Source organism: Lepidothrix coronata, unplaced genomic scaffold, assembly GCF_001604755.1.
Source record: "Lepidothrix coronata isolate B3197 unplaced genomic scaffold, Lepidothrix_coronata-1.0 Scaffold124, whole genome shotgun sequence".
Taxonomy (NCBI): domain Eukaryota; kingdom Metazoa; phylum Chordata; class Aves; order Passeriformes; family Pipridae; genus Lepidothrix; species Lepidothrix coronata.
Window position 1 is genome coordinate 1,035,478 of NW_016690304.1, and position 13,075 is coordinate 1,048,552.

Consider the following 13,075-nt stretch of genomic DNA (forward strand, 5'->3'; position numbering starts at 1 on the left):
AAACCAACACCAAAGCAGTCTGTCAGCTGTTTCCCAGGTGGCTACATGAGTGTTTCCCCAGCAGTGAACTCAGAGCATCAGAAACTGTGACTTAACAGTAACCACCACAGAAAGGGGAGCTCGCAGAGATGTGGAGACAAAGTCTGGTATTAGTGCCTTTGTGTAAGATATTCTAGAGACTTAAATATAGACTTAAATTTGGGAAGTTACTCCTGTAAATTAAATTTTTAGATTTGACAATGTGTTTGTTTTCTCAGTACTGCTTTTTTTTTTTGCTATTATAGCTACTTAATTCTCTTTCTCATGCAGCAAAACTTAGTTTTTCTGTTGCTAAATTAAAGGTGTTTTCTGCATGGAACTTTAGCAGCAAATTCTAAAGCACATTAACTCCAATTGCTACCACTTTACAGCATATACATCAATTACACACAGATTCTGTAGTAAGAAAAACATACATTGATTTTCAGTTGAATGGGTGTCCTTGCTTGCTTTAAAAAAACAGTAGGGCTTTTTCCTGCCACTGTCTCCCTTGTAGAGCTTATGCTTTTAAAGCTACATGTGGCCTGAGTAAAAGACAAGAAACACTAATTAAATACAAATCAGAGATTTAAAAGTAAATCTGAAAATTATTAAAATTTCCAACTTACAGCATCACTGCTAATATGTCTCTATTGCATATAATTTTCTATACTTGCAGTAAAAACATCCTGAAGTGAAGTGAAAGCATCTCAGTCACAGAAAACACTATTATCAAAAGAACAGGAAATAGGCTAGTTTCACAACTAATTGTGTATTTTAACTTAATTACCTCAACTTCTGACCTTATTTCAGGATCTGAAGTTACTGGATTTCATTGTGAGAAATAGCTCATGGCAAAGGGTAATCCTCAAATATGACTTCAAAACCATTTCAGCTATTTTACCGGAGATGGAACTGTCCTGAGCAAATGAGGAGCACACAGATGCTCCACGAGAAAGGTAATATTGTTTACTTGGCAAAGCTGCTTTGCCTTGTGCCATTTTTTTTCATAAACACTAACAGAGATAAACTTGTTCCCAGTAACTTTTCAGTCAAGTAGATTTGAAAATCTACTTGACTTCAGGTTTTTGCAAAAAATTGCCCTTCCAAAATTAGACAGAACACATGTAAATTACTGCAGAATCAGGACATAAATCAATTTACAATGTCCCATAACTTCTTTACTCCCCATATTGCATTTGCTGACTTTGTTATTCGATGCTTCTTTTTAAGCAAGTGGAAATGTACTCCACAATCAGAAATTTTTACTGAAAGTCTTAATATGCTGAAAGAATTGTATTTTGAGCATTCAGATGGTGGGGGAAGACAAGTCTGGAGATTTTTTTTCCAAAGAAAATGAAGGACAAATGGGAAAATTAAGGAAGAAAGTGCTATAAAGGTACAAAGAATAAGAAAGAATAAGAAGAAGCAGAAAGGGTAAGATTTGGATGAAGGTAAACTCATCTCAACTCATCACTTATTACAAAAAATAGTTGGTGAGGAGATCAAAGCAGATTTAACAGGCAGCAAGATGCTGTGCACTGCTTAGACATTTTATGCAAATTGGGCCTGATTTTAATGTGGATTGAACACTAGCTGAATAATTGTTACAAAGATGAGGTCTTGGCAAGGAATCTCATAGGTTCCAATGTTAATTGGGGTTTTTTTTTGAATCTACAGTAAGACTTTGGAACAAATACACAGCAGAGCTATGCTATTACATATTAAGCTGGCTTCTTAAAGAGAAATTTTGAAGCCTAAGTGAACAGACAGACCCAAGCAGAAGAAGCTCAAATGTAAAAATGCAGATAACTTTCTTATTAGACATAAGACCTGACACCCACAGCCATCCCACAGAGTACTGTGCCCTTCCCCAAACCCAAGAGGCATCCACTGAGGAACAGGAAGCACAAGCTCCAGCACAGCTGGATTCTCCACAGCTCTCCATGCACAGGCACCAAAGCCCAAAGTGCAGAACAGCTCCACGCTGATGCTTCTGCAACTGCCAGCTTTGAAATCCCAGAATTTAAAATCATTTTAGTACACAATAATCGTAACTCTCTTTTATGCCATCATTTTCCATTGGTTGGGTAGTTGAAGGCAAGGATTATCTAAAAATGAATGATTAAAGATCAGCCTGCACCAAGTTTTAATCATTTAGTACAGGAATGGAATTTCCTGCAGCTTTTAAATTACACACAGCTCGCTTTATTTGATCAAAGAAAAAAATATCAGTCCCTATAATTGGCATAATGTAATCTATAAACTGTGCTATCAATTACAAGATGCTACAGAAACACCATGCTCAGTTAACAGCTCACTGAGAAGGTCCCAAACCCAGTGCTAAACCACCTCAATAAACACACACTTCTTTATTCCGAGGAGCATCCATATGGGATGACAGGCTCTGCACGCACAGCTGCTGAGGATGGATTATTTAAGTGACACTTAAAGGGCTGCTTTTTCTAGAAGACTCCAAGAAGTTCCCTGTTTCCCTGTGTCACCTCTGTGCTTCGCCATTCCCAAACATCACTTCTGAAATCAGGGATTCGGAAACACCAAAGAGTGAAGTGGTTTTTTTATGAAGGAAGAACATATAAAATAAGACATGTTTCACTTTAAAAAAAAAGCCCAACAGTGAGAAAGCTGCCATTATCCAATTGTAAGGAATGTCCACGCTTAAGAAAATGGAAATATTGAAATAAATTTAGAGGAATAGTCCTTTTTTCCCCAGTTTTTTAAGAGCAAAATATTGTTCAGCTCACTTGGCACACACTTTGGGTTGCCAAGATTGTACCATTTTGAAAAGCCGCAAAGTCTTTTTTTTGCCTAGTGTTTTGCTGGCAAGACAGTGAAAATTTTTATAAGAAAGTGAATGCAAAGTTAAAAATACAGCAGAAACCTGCAAAAAAAATGAGAAAAGAACCATAAGTAAAATATATTAAGGAGATGAGACACAAAGGCCCATAAGATAAATGAATACCCATAAAAAAGATAACACTTTTATTTTGCCTAGGTCTTCTTTACTGAATAAGCAATGAAAAAATAAACAAAATAAAGAAAAGAGATTCTGGAACCAGCTCTGGTAGTTAGTCAGCTTCCAGTCACCACTTGTCTCTTCCCTGACTGCTTTTTTCTCATCTGAATTTGAATACATGACAAAGAGATGGTAATTGGAATAGTGAAGTTACCTAAAAACCACTTAGGAAATCAGAAAGCATAAACATCACCCCTGAGTGTTATAACTAGGGAACAGAATGCGAATTCTGAAGTGAGAATACGCTACATAGTTCACCTTTCAGAGGACTGTTTACTTAATAGAAAATAATTCATACATGTCAGCAACTCAAGAGACCAAAATGGTAATCCAAAAGAGATTTTTCCATTTTATCTGAAGTTTAGCTAAAGAGTACAATCATTATACAGGTTAATATTAAGTCAGAAATTCATCTAGTAACATTAACGTAAGTAAAGAGGAACGCACACCTGTGACTCATGAATCATGTGGCAGTATTTTACTTAGCTCATTAAGTTTTCTTACAGATTTGTACAAAACCAGTGGGTGCTTGTTTCTGAAACATTACACAACAAAAGCCATGTTTCCTACTTTGAGACAAACAGTTACTCTCCTTTGAAGTATAGGTAGTACTCAGTTTGCACATATTACAAATTTTAGAGAACAGGTCTCTAATAAACTTACGGAAATGAGGTAAATTCAACAATATTCAAACTAAAAAATCCACATCTACAGTTATCTCTAATCACATTTGAGAAACGACAAGTACTATGGAGAATATGAGGGAACAACTGCTCACAGTCTCTTCCAATGCAAGAAGGAGTTGTAGCTACCCAATAAAACTGGAGTTTAGGAGAACCCAAAGGAAATACGTGTCCATGTCACACCAGGTGGATCTCCTTACCTCAGGACCAGAGGAGATATGAATGAGGAGAGTCATGCAACAAAAATCCACACAGGACTTGTAGGTATCAAACTGCTGCCTCTGGCTCAGAGTCCCTGGACCACAAACTAGTAGAGGCTGGGACTTGAGAAAACAGGAATGTTTAGAATTTCAAATGTTCCTGTCAAAATCTAATCCTCTACCAGGATGCACGTGCAGATAGGATCAGCATCCACATGAAACACACTCTGATTCTTTTGAGAGTCACAAATCACCAGTACGGAGAAAGACGACAGGGAAAATGGTCGTTTGTTGGAAAGGGTGATAAGTTCAGCAAGAGAATGCCCATCAGGCTTTAATTAAATGTTATTAGACTATATCAAAGACACAACCATGTTCCACAGGAAGATTACAGGCAATGTCCATCACAACAGAAATGCTAGCTGAGACTATCTAGGAAACACTAAAAATCACTGGCCAGAAGAGAGTAGGATGAGCAAACCTGGAGGGATCAGCAGTCATTGAGATGCAAAAGTGTGTTAAATAAGCAAGAGAACATGTTTGTGATGGCACTGAGCTGTTTACAAATAATGGGCATTTACACCTCAGTAATTCTGCTCTTCTGTTTTAGAGCGAAAATTGATTATATGTCATCAGAATGACAGATTACAGCAGCTGTTGGTAAATTTACAGCAATATCAGATCACCGAGATCTCAAAATATTTTTCATCTAAATAAGGAGACTTTAAAAGGTCCCATTGGGTCCACACTGTGTCCCAAGGAGTCTTTTCCATCTCACTGCATGCTCTGTGCAGCATTTAAGGCTGAACTGTTTAATACAAAAAGCTTACGTACATTTAATATGTACGTTCGTGTATGTTTAATACAAAAAGCTCATGGGAATTCAAAAGTCACGTGGAACTTCTTAACCTTTTTGCATGGCCATGCACTTGCCCATGAATTACACAGGTGGCTGTGCCAGCCTGACAACTGCCTTGCACTGCTGCCAGGACACAACACAGCATCAAGCCATCCCACAAAATTAATCTTTAAACTGGAAAAAGAATAAATTAGAAAGTATTTTATTTACATCACTTTTTTTCTGCAGGTAACATAGGAAGTGACTAAAAAATTATGTATTTTAAAAATAAATTATTTCATGGAGTTTAGAGGACGATCACTGGACCTTGGGGTTGGAATAAAAGGAGAAAATCATTTGCCTTGTTTTCTGCTCCAGCTCCACTGAAGACTGTGATGTTACCCCTGTCCATACAGCTAATGCTATCTGGAAGTTATGGAAATTGAGCCTATAGTCCATGTCTCACATGTACTGCTGCTAATGAAGTTATTTTGTGACTTATCATTTGATTCAAAATAGAGAAGGGGGAGAAAGTGCCTTTTCTCCCTCCCTTTTTAGGGGAAGAATGATATTGAAATAAGGTTTTATGTGGTTATTTTTTTAGAAAATCTAATTTCAGAACCATAAACTGTTTTTACAAGAGCTGTTCAACATTAAAGATTTCCTATTTTAAAGCCCATACTCTAAGAGCATATTGCACATAATCCCAGAGAGCAAATGTAATTGTTCCATGCCACTTTCCTACAAGCATTTACTGTGTGCCTTGACATAGGATTATCAGAAGTCACATGGGATTATGTCCTAAAAGAGTTGATCCTTGAATTGTTAAGGTTAACATAGGGACTGGGTTTAAAAGAGTTGACAAAGAAAGGAATGGAACCTTAGTGGATTAGATTAACCTCAGTAGAATTGTCCTAAGAGAAAGTTATAGCAAATACCACCGAGAATTGGAAGCCAATTCTCTCTGCTTTTGCTCCTAAAGATCAGAAGAGACATATGACTAGTTCAGACATTTCCCTCAAAGCAGAAAATTAGGCCCCATTTGCAATTCTGGCCCTCAACATTAGCAAATGAGAGGCCCTCCCCCTAAAACTCGGATAAACCTATTTTTTTCTCAATATTAGGTATCTCTCCCCCAGTCTAGTGGTCCATCCTCTCCACCCATTTGGCTCACAAAAGAAAAAAGAAAAAAATCACTTAAAACTGGATCGTTTAGTCCAGGAAAAGACTATTTTTTGCCACATGTAAGTCATTCAGTAATGTCAATCTAAATCCACACGCTGTTTGGTAAAATGGGAAGCTCCTTTTGCAGCCAGCTTGTTGTTTGCCTGAACAAAACTGACCCAGTTCCAGTGAGGAAAACTTTGAAAAACCCATCCTTTTAGGGAGTGCAGTGAGAGGTATGAAGTCAACATTGCTGCTTTCTGGCCTTCTTATCAGAGCAGACTGCAGAGCGTGAGAAAAGCTAGAGATGACCAATATGGACAACTACAGGTATGGAACAAGTGCAGACCTAAAGCAACTCCATAAATTGTGACCCAGTCACATGAAGGAAGACAGTGAAGAATATTATAAAGGCCAATGAAATTACTGTAGTGATCAAAAGGTGAACAGGAAATCATTATTCACTCGTTCTCAAGATACAGGAGCTTTAACACACTACTGGGAGCAAAAATGAAATGAACTACTTTTTCATACCACACCATTAAAATCATCAAACCTTTGTCAGGGCGTGTCAGGGAGGCCAGAAACACAAATGGGTGCATAAGGAATTAGACACTGGAGAGATCCACCCCCAGCTATTCATCAGGACAGCTGCAGTACTGGGACCATCAGCAGCCAGCACCTGGCACAGCCTCCCCTCCTCACCTGGCCCCTAAACCCTGCCATGGGCCACCCAGAGACACTGATGAGGTGACCTTTGGGGTGTCCTCTCTCAAAGCACTCATCCATAAAATAAAAAAAAAAGCTAAATAAAAGGTTCAGAAGAACAGTGGTGCTGCTTCAAGCAGTATTCTGTACCTTCTAAAGGTCACGATCTATTAAATGCATATATTTCTCCTTCTCTGAAATGTGTGCAAAAAGTCCCAATTATTATGTTACTCATGCTATTTTTATCATGCATTTTCTTAACAAAGGACCTAATCAAGAGATTTAGTTGAGCTGACGTGCCATTTCCATACTGAGTTGAACTTAATGGATACCAAAACCCTCATGGTAGGAGATTTAGGGAAATCACCTGCCATTGCCCAGGCTTCCTAGTTGCACACATCCTGCTAGAACACTTGTGAAATGAACCTTACAGCTGCCACCTCCTGTTAGATACAACCCTCAGAACCGACCAGAACCCACTGACAGAGAAATGACCAACATCCAGTGACTGAAACCAGGGTAAATAATGCACAATGCACCCCACAAATCCACACATATTCTGTGGCAGAGAAATGGGAAGAAACGGAAATGTTTAAATTCTTGCAGAACTTACATGCTATGGGGCTTTTTTGTTTTGTTTCGTTTAGCATGCAATCTATTAAAAACACATTAATATTAAATAATCAAAAAGAAATACTTTAAAAAGGAATACTTTAGTACAGATCATTATTTCAATTTCAGAATAATTCGAGTAATGTTTCTAATTAATTTAACATTCATTTTTAATTGCCAAAAGATTAAATGGATTCATCTACCTTTTGCTGCATAAGTTTAAATGAACAGCTTTAAATACCCATTCTATTTATGGAAAGCTATTTTGTCAGTTTATTTTAGCAGAAAAACACAGTTATTTCGTTTCTGCAGAAAAAAGAATAAATGAAACCTGTGGAGAAGATGCAAACAGAACTGTGAAATAAGTCTATGTTTTAATTAAGGGCAAATCTTATTCTCTCGACCCATGATTAACAGGGAAATTTCTCAGGAAACTGAAACTGGGAAGAGGGGTGAAGATAGCTACTTACTACATTTTTGCCAAATACTCCCTAATTCCGTTCTCGGGAAAGTGTTTCCTGTTAAAACGGAGGTAAAAGAATTTAAAACCAGCACTTAGGAGCACTGGGATATGCAGCATGTTACTCTGCTTAAAATTGTTCCCAAAACTGGTGCGCTCAGTGTGGACATTCCTTGATCCCACAGCAGGTCCCTCCAGCCTTTTCAATTCCACAAATGACTGTTAAATAACCAAGGACTGATCACAGAATTGGTGATCAATCCAGGTGATTAAAAAAATAGAAATACCTACGCCTATATTTCCCCTCCTCTCCTGTGACTATGTTCAAAGCTGCATTGTAGTGTCTCCTGTATACTGTTCTGAAAAACATACATATCATGGATGGAATGAGACATTCATATTAATTTGAATTATTTACACATGGAATCATCTCTATACAAGCCAGTCTGGCTCCTCAGCCACCACGTGCTTGGTTCTTTGGCATAATGCTCACAGCAGTTATGGGGCAAAGGCCTTCCCAGCCAGTGGCTTGTGTTTGGAATTCAATCCTTTAGAGCAGGACAGAGGTTTGAATCCATCCTGGGTATCTGTCAATCATCACACTGGAAAGTCTTGGTCCACCTCTGCCCCTGCTGAGCCCCAAGGACCCTCAGTGCTTGTGAACCCAGCAGAACACAGCCTTCATAAACCAGCTGGATTCACGAGGTCTGTTTGACAGCGCCCCCAAATGCCATGTCCCATGTTCCCAAAAATAAGCCTTCAGCAAAACCACAGTGAGCTGTTTTACTAAGTTAACTTATAGAAATCTGACTCAGCAAATTGAAGTAATTGCTTAGAAAATAAACAAATATATTGGTGGTTTAAAGTATTTTAAAATTATAAAAAAACCTCATTTTCTACTTCCAGGGATTCATTTCAGGGTTTGACTCAGCTCAGTGAACAAGTGTAGGGCCTAAGTCATGAATTGCTATTTGTAAAAATTAGAAAAACATATACTTTTATTAGGCATTAAATTAACTACATAGAAAGAATGAGAAAACATTAGGTTGTCATGGATTTTTTTTTCCTAATAGACAGCAATGCATTTAAATCAGCACTATATTCTTAGACTTTAATTCAAGCAAACCTAATTGTGCATGGATCACTTTGAATATGATAAAACATAAAGCACACATCAATGGATTTAATATTTACTGCGCTACTTAACTGCACTTTAAACTGAAGTGCAAAAAAATTATTTGATGGGTTGCTTTACTTCTTAAATAACAATATCCTAGTCAAAGATCACGGGAGATTTTGCCAACAGTAAACTTCACCGGTTTATAGGTTTTTTTAAAGATTATTTTAGTTCCTTGTTAATAAAAGAAACAATGGGGCTACGGACAATTTGAATTGACCACGGCAAATAAATGTCAGTTCTATATCTACTTGCAGTTAGATTAAATGTTAATGACTTACAGAGAAAGAATACAAAATGTGCCCACTACTATTTAAAGCATCAACATGAAACACCATACCAAAATGAAATAATTAAATAAATTTGAAAGGCAGCAATTTAACAGGTTGCTAATTCTGTCATTTGTATCACCTTGTATTTGTGAAAAGCAAAGCAAATGGAGAGGGCAGCAGCAGTTTATGGCACCTCAGCAAAGTCCAACACAAAAAGTTAGATGCTATTTATATCCACCTAAGATTTCAAAATATTTTTTTAACCTGAAACTGGAAATATCCAGATTTTGTGCTAGCTCCATTTAATAAAAGTGTGAAATTCACATTGTTCTATGACAGTATGTTTTAATCTTCCTTTATTCTCTTTGTTTTGACTCTGATTAAAGCACAGCTCCAAACAAGCAGAAGAACTGGGGGGAAGGAGGTCACAGTCCTTCCTTACACAATGCTATTTTATCTTTTTTAACATTTTCTTTAACAAAAGATCCTGCCTATAACTTCCTGAAATAACCCTGTCTCTTGAAAATTGCTCTAATTAGGTTTTCCAAGGCAGAAAAGGACTAAAAATTACACTACCATTTTTTTTTTAGGGTACAGCTTTATTTGATTAAACAATAAAACCGCCTTGTGAAGCTTTTCAGCCCCTGCATTTCAAAATCCAGAGGAGCAATTCAGAACTCCCTTCACTGAAACTGATTCTCAGAACTGGCTCCTCCACCTCCCACCCCTCCCCTGGCCAAGCACTGGGCAGAGCAGAGCAGCTCCCAGCACTGCAACCCACAGAGCAGCTGCTGACAATCTTTAATTCTATTGGCAAGGTGTCAGTGTTTACACAGAATGAGACATCATTCTGGTACCAGTCCAGAGAAAAGGGATTTCCAGGTACCATGCTATTCTTCACAGCCTCTTTCAGACGAGCCCCAGCCCTCACTCCTAACAGCATGCAAACCGTGTAGATCCAACACATCAACTGAACTAGCTGGCAAAGCTGCAGTAAACTTTTGTCCCATTAGAACATTTTCCACCAAGACACAAGTGGATTACTATTACTGGTAATCACATTATCCCAGGCTATATTGATATTCTGCAGGGACTGATGCAGAGCCAAACCAGAAGAAAGGTTCCTTCTAACCCTGCCACTGGTAGGCCGATACTGGATACTCAGTGATATATGAAGCACAGGTCATACTTTCTTTGGATGTAACCCAGCACCTGCCAAGTTGTGCTTTGTGCAGGATTGGATTCTTTTGCCCCCAGGACTGAGGTTTCTTGAATAAAAATTCCTGGATTCTTAGAAAACTCTATTATGATATTTCACACAGCAGATTCAAACCTGCACTACACAAATGCTACTCAATTTACCAAGTGAAGAAATTTTTGGCCACCTTCTTGACTACTGAGTAAGCTTATTCACCTGAAACTACCTGCAGTATCTTCTACCATAGTAATAACCCCTCTAGTTAGTTCTCCAGCTTTTGTTTCACTCACTCTCTTGCTCAGTAACAGCAATTCTTCCATGGACTAACTGGAATCATCCATCAATTTCTTTGTTACTGCTCTTGTTCCACAGTTTCCTCAGATACTAGAATTGCTAGATTTCCATCATAACATAACTGGTGTGATTAGGAGACATATATAAGTGCTGGACAAAGCGTAACAGACAGTGGTAACATTCCAGCTCAGATAAAAGCTTGTGTACAGATAGTGAACAAAAATTAAGGTTTGCTTCACTTTTCTAAGGATATTTGCCAGATTTCTTGACCCAAAAATTGTTGTCCTCAATGTCCCTCAACACTTCTCTGGTAGCGAGGAAGAAGTGCTGGCTAAACAATATAAGTGTTTTTTCTATGTTTGGTTTTTTTTTCCCCTTTATATGAAAGCAAAAAGCTCCTTTCTTTTCCCTGCCACTCACATGAGGGAGTAAATCCATTTGGCTGGTTCTCCCACTTAGTTCATGAAACAGCCAAATTTAACACACCCAACTGCTAGTCTTAGTTTTCACTTAAGAAGCCTTTCCTGAAGGAACTCAGATTTTCAGCCATTGCTTTCTGTTCCGCTGAAAATGTCCCTTCCTTCCCTGAAGTTGAGCTCATGAGCTGCAAGTTCCATGTATTTCTCTTCTATCCACACTCCCTTCCTTCTGTGCAGATACTGCCAGTGCTGCAGAAGCCTTGTAGATGGCAGCAGCAGCCAAGACAAAATAACGAATAACAACCATAATAACAAAAAATATCCCCAAACATCCAATTGATAGCTTCTTCCTTCGAGCCTTCACCTGATGCTAACCTAATTCTCTTTGCCTGTATTTTTGAATGTTCTAATAACAAGCTGTGTCAGGTATTTCACACAGCCCTTTGCACTCTGCAGAGCTTTATTAAGATGCTGGGATATTTATTGCATCTGTTCAGTGAAGAGCCTTGGGTGTCATTTTCTGTGAACTCCCACCTTCTCTTACATCAACAAGCCCGAGGAAGACAGACAGCATTCCAGACTCCTCGTGAAAAGGAGAAATTCTGCATTCCTTGTGAAAATCTACCTTTCATTAGCTTCCGTCTGAGCTGGTTATTTTCTTGTGTGACAAATTCTAAATACTTTGGTAAGGTACAATTCTTTTTCTTCCAGTGACCAAAAGTCTTGGCACAGGTCTCAATCCTGTTACAGGCTCCTTACAGGCCTTTAGTTAGCCCACTCAGTGTTTGCAGCAAGTCTTATTCCAACAGATAGAACCCCTGATTTTGCATTTGTAAACCCAATACTGTCTAATAAACTGTATTACTTGTTATTACAAAGAATCTAGGGAGGATTCAGAAGCCCCACTGGAAGAGATATTACACAAGACACACGATCTGTTACCCACTACTTTCACAAAATTACACCACCAGCTCAGGCCCAGTAACAATTTGGGGTTCTCAAATCTCACTGACGACAGAGATGAAGCACCCCTTTTGCTTTGCAGCTTCTGAATGTAAGTAGTTGATTTCTTTCCCCCACAGAAATGCACAGTCAGCACTCCATCTACTTGAGTACAAATTTAAGAGGGAGACATTGAACAATATTCAGGCAAATCTGGTCACAATCTGAGTAACGCAATGAGTAATGCATCTGGCTAGGAAGCAAATAAGTTCACCTGCCCAAAGCTGCAAGTGTGATTAAGGCACATTATACTGTTGGTTCTTCAGAACCTGTGGTGTTGGTAGCAGGGGTTACTGCTCCTGAAGGATAAGCAAAACCTGGGTAACACTAATGCTACAGAGCTGAGACTTCCACGTCACACTCCAGAACAAAGCATATTCAGTTTAAGCACAGCAACACACAAACACATGGGTCAGCTCCACTCCACAAACCCCACAACTACTCCCAGAGTCAAGCAAAAGCCAAGTATACCATGCCATGAATGATAAATTAGTGGCTTGGCAATCAACTGTCTTTTTCACCATAACATCAAGACACCAGAGCAGGCAGAATGTGATTTCTCTTGGGTTAGGAGACACTTTGCAACCTCCTCTCTATCTTTGAATGTTCATTTCATGAAGCCATTTTGATATAAAACATTTGTTCATGGAGAATGTTCCAGTGCACAGGGACAGCACTGCCCATGCATCCTGCATACCCAGAGCATTGCTGGAGCTGTGGATTCATGGAGAAATTAGTCTCCTCTTCCAAGTCTTCACACATTTTTTTATTTCTCTTGTTTCTGGAGAATGTCCTTCTTCAGACAACAGCGGGGCAGGTGCCTGTACCAGTTTGGAGTTGGCGTCCTGCCAAGTCTCCGAAACTCGACAACAGGGTCCCCTTCCCAGAGAGGGAAGGAAAAAAAAAACGACAAAAAGGAAAACCAGGCAGCCAAAGTTCTAGCAAATATATATATATATATAAATATATGAGACAAATACACAGAAGGGGAAA

General features: G+C 38.6%; 1 long non-coding RNA gene across 1 annotated transcript in view; it reads right to left on the bottom strand.

The window, feature by feature from the left end:
• Nucleotides 1–466: 466 nt before the first annotated feature.
• Nucleotides 467–13,075, bottom strand: part of LOC108502734 — a 17,834-nt gene continuing 5,225 nt past the window's right edge. Inside the window, exon 3 of the long non-coding RNA XR_001876579.1 lies at nt 467–563. This is a non-coding gene — a long non-coding RNA (uncharacterized LOC108502734). The remainder of the gene's footprint in view (nt 564–13,075) is intronic.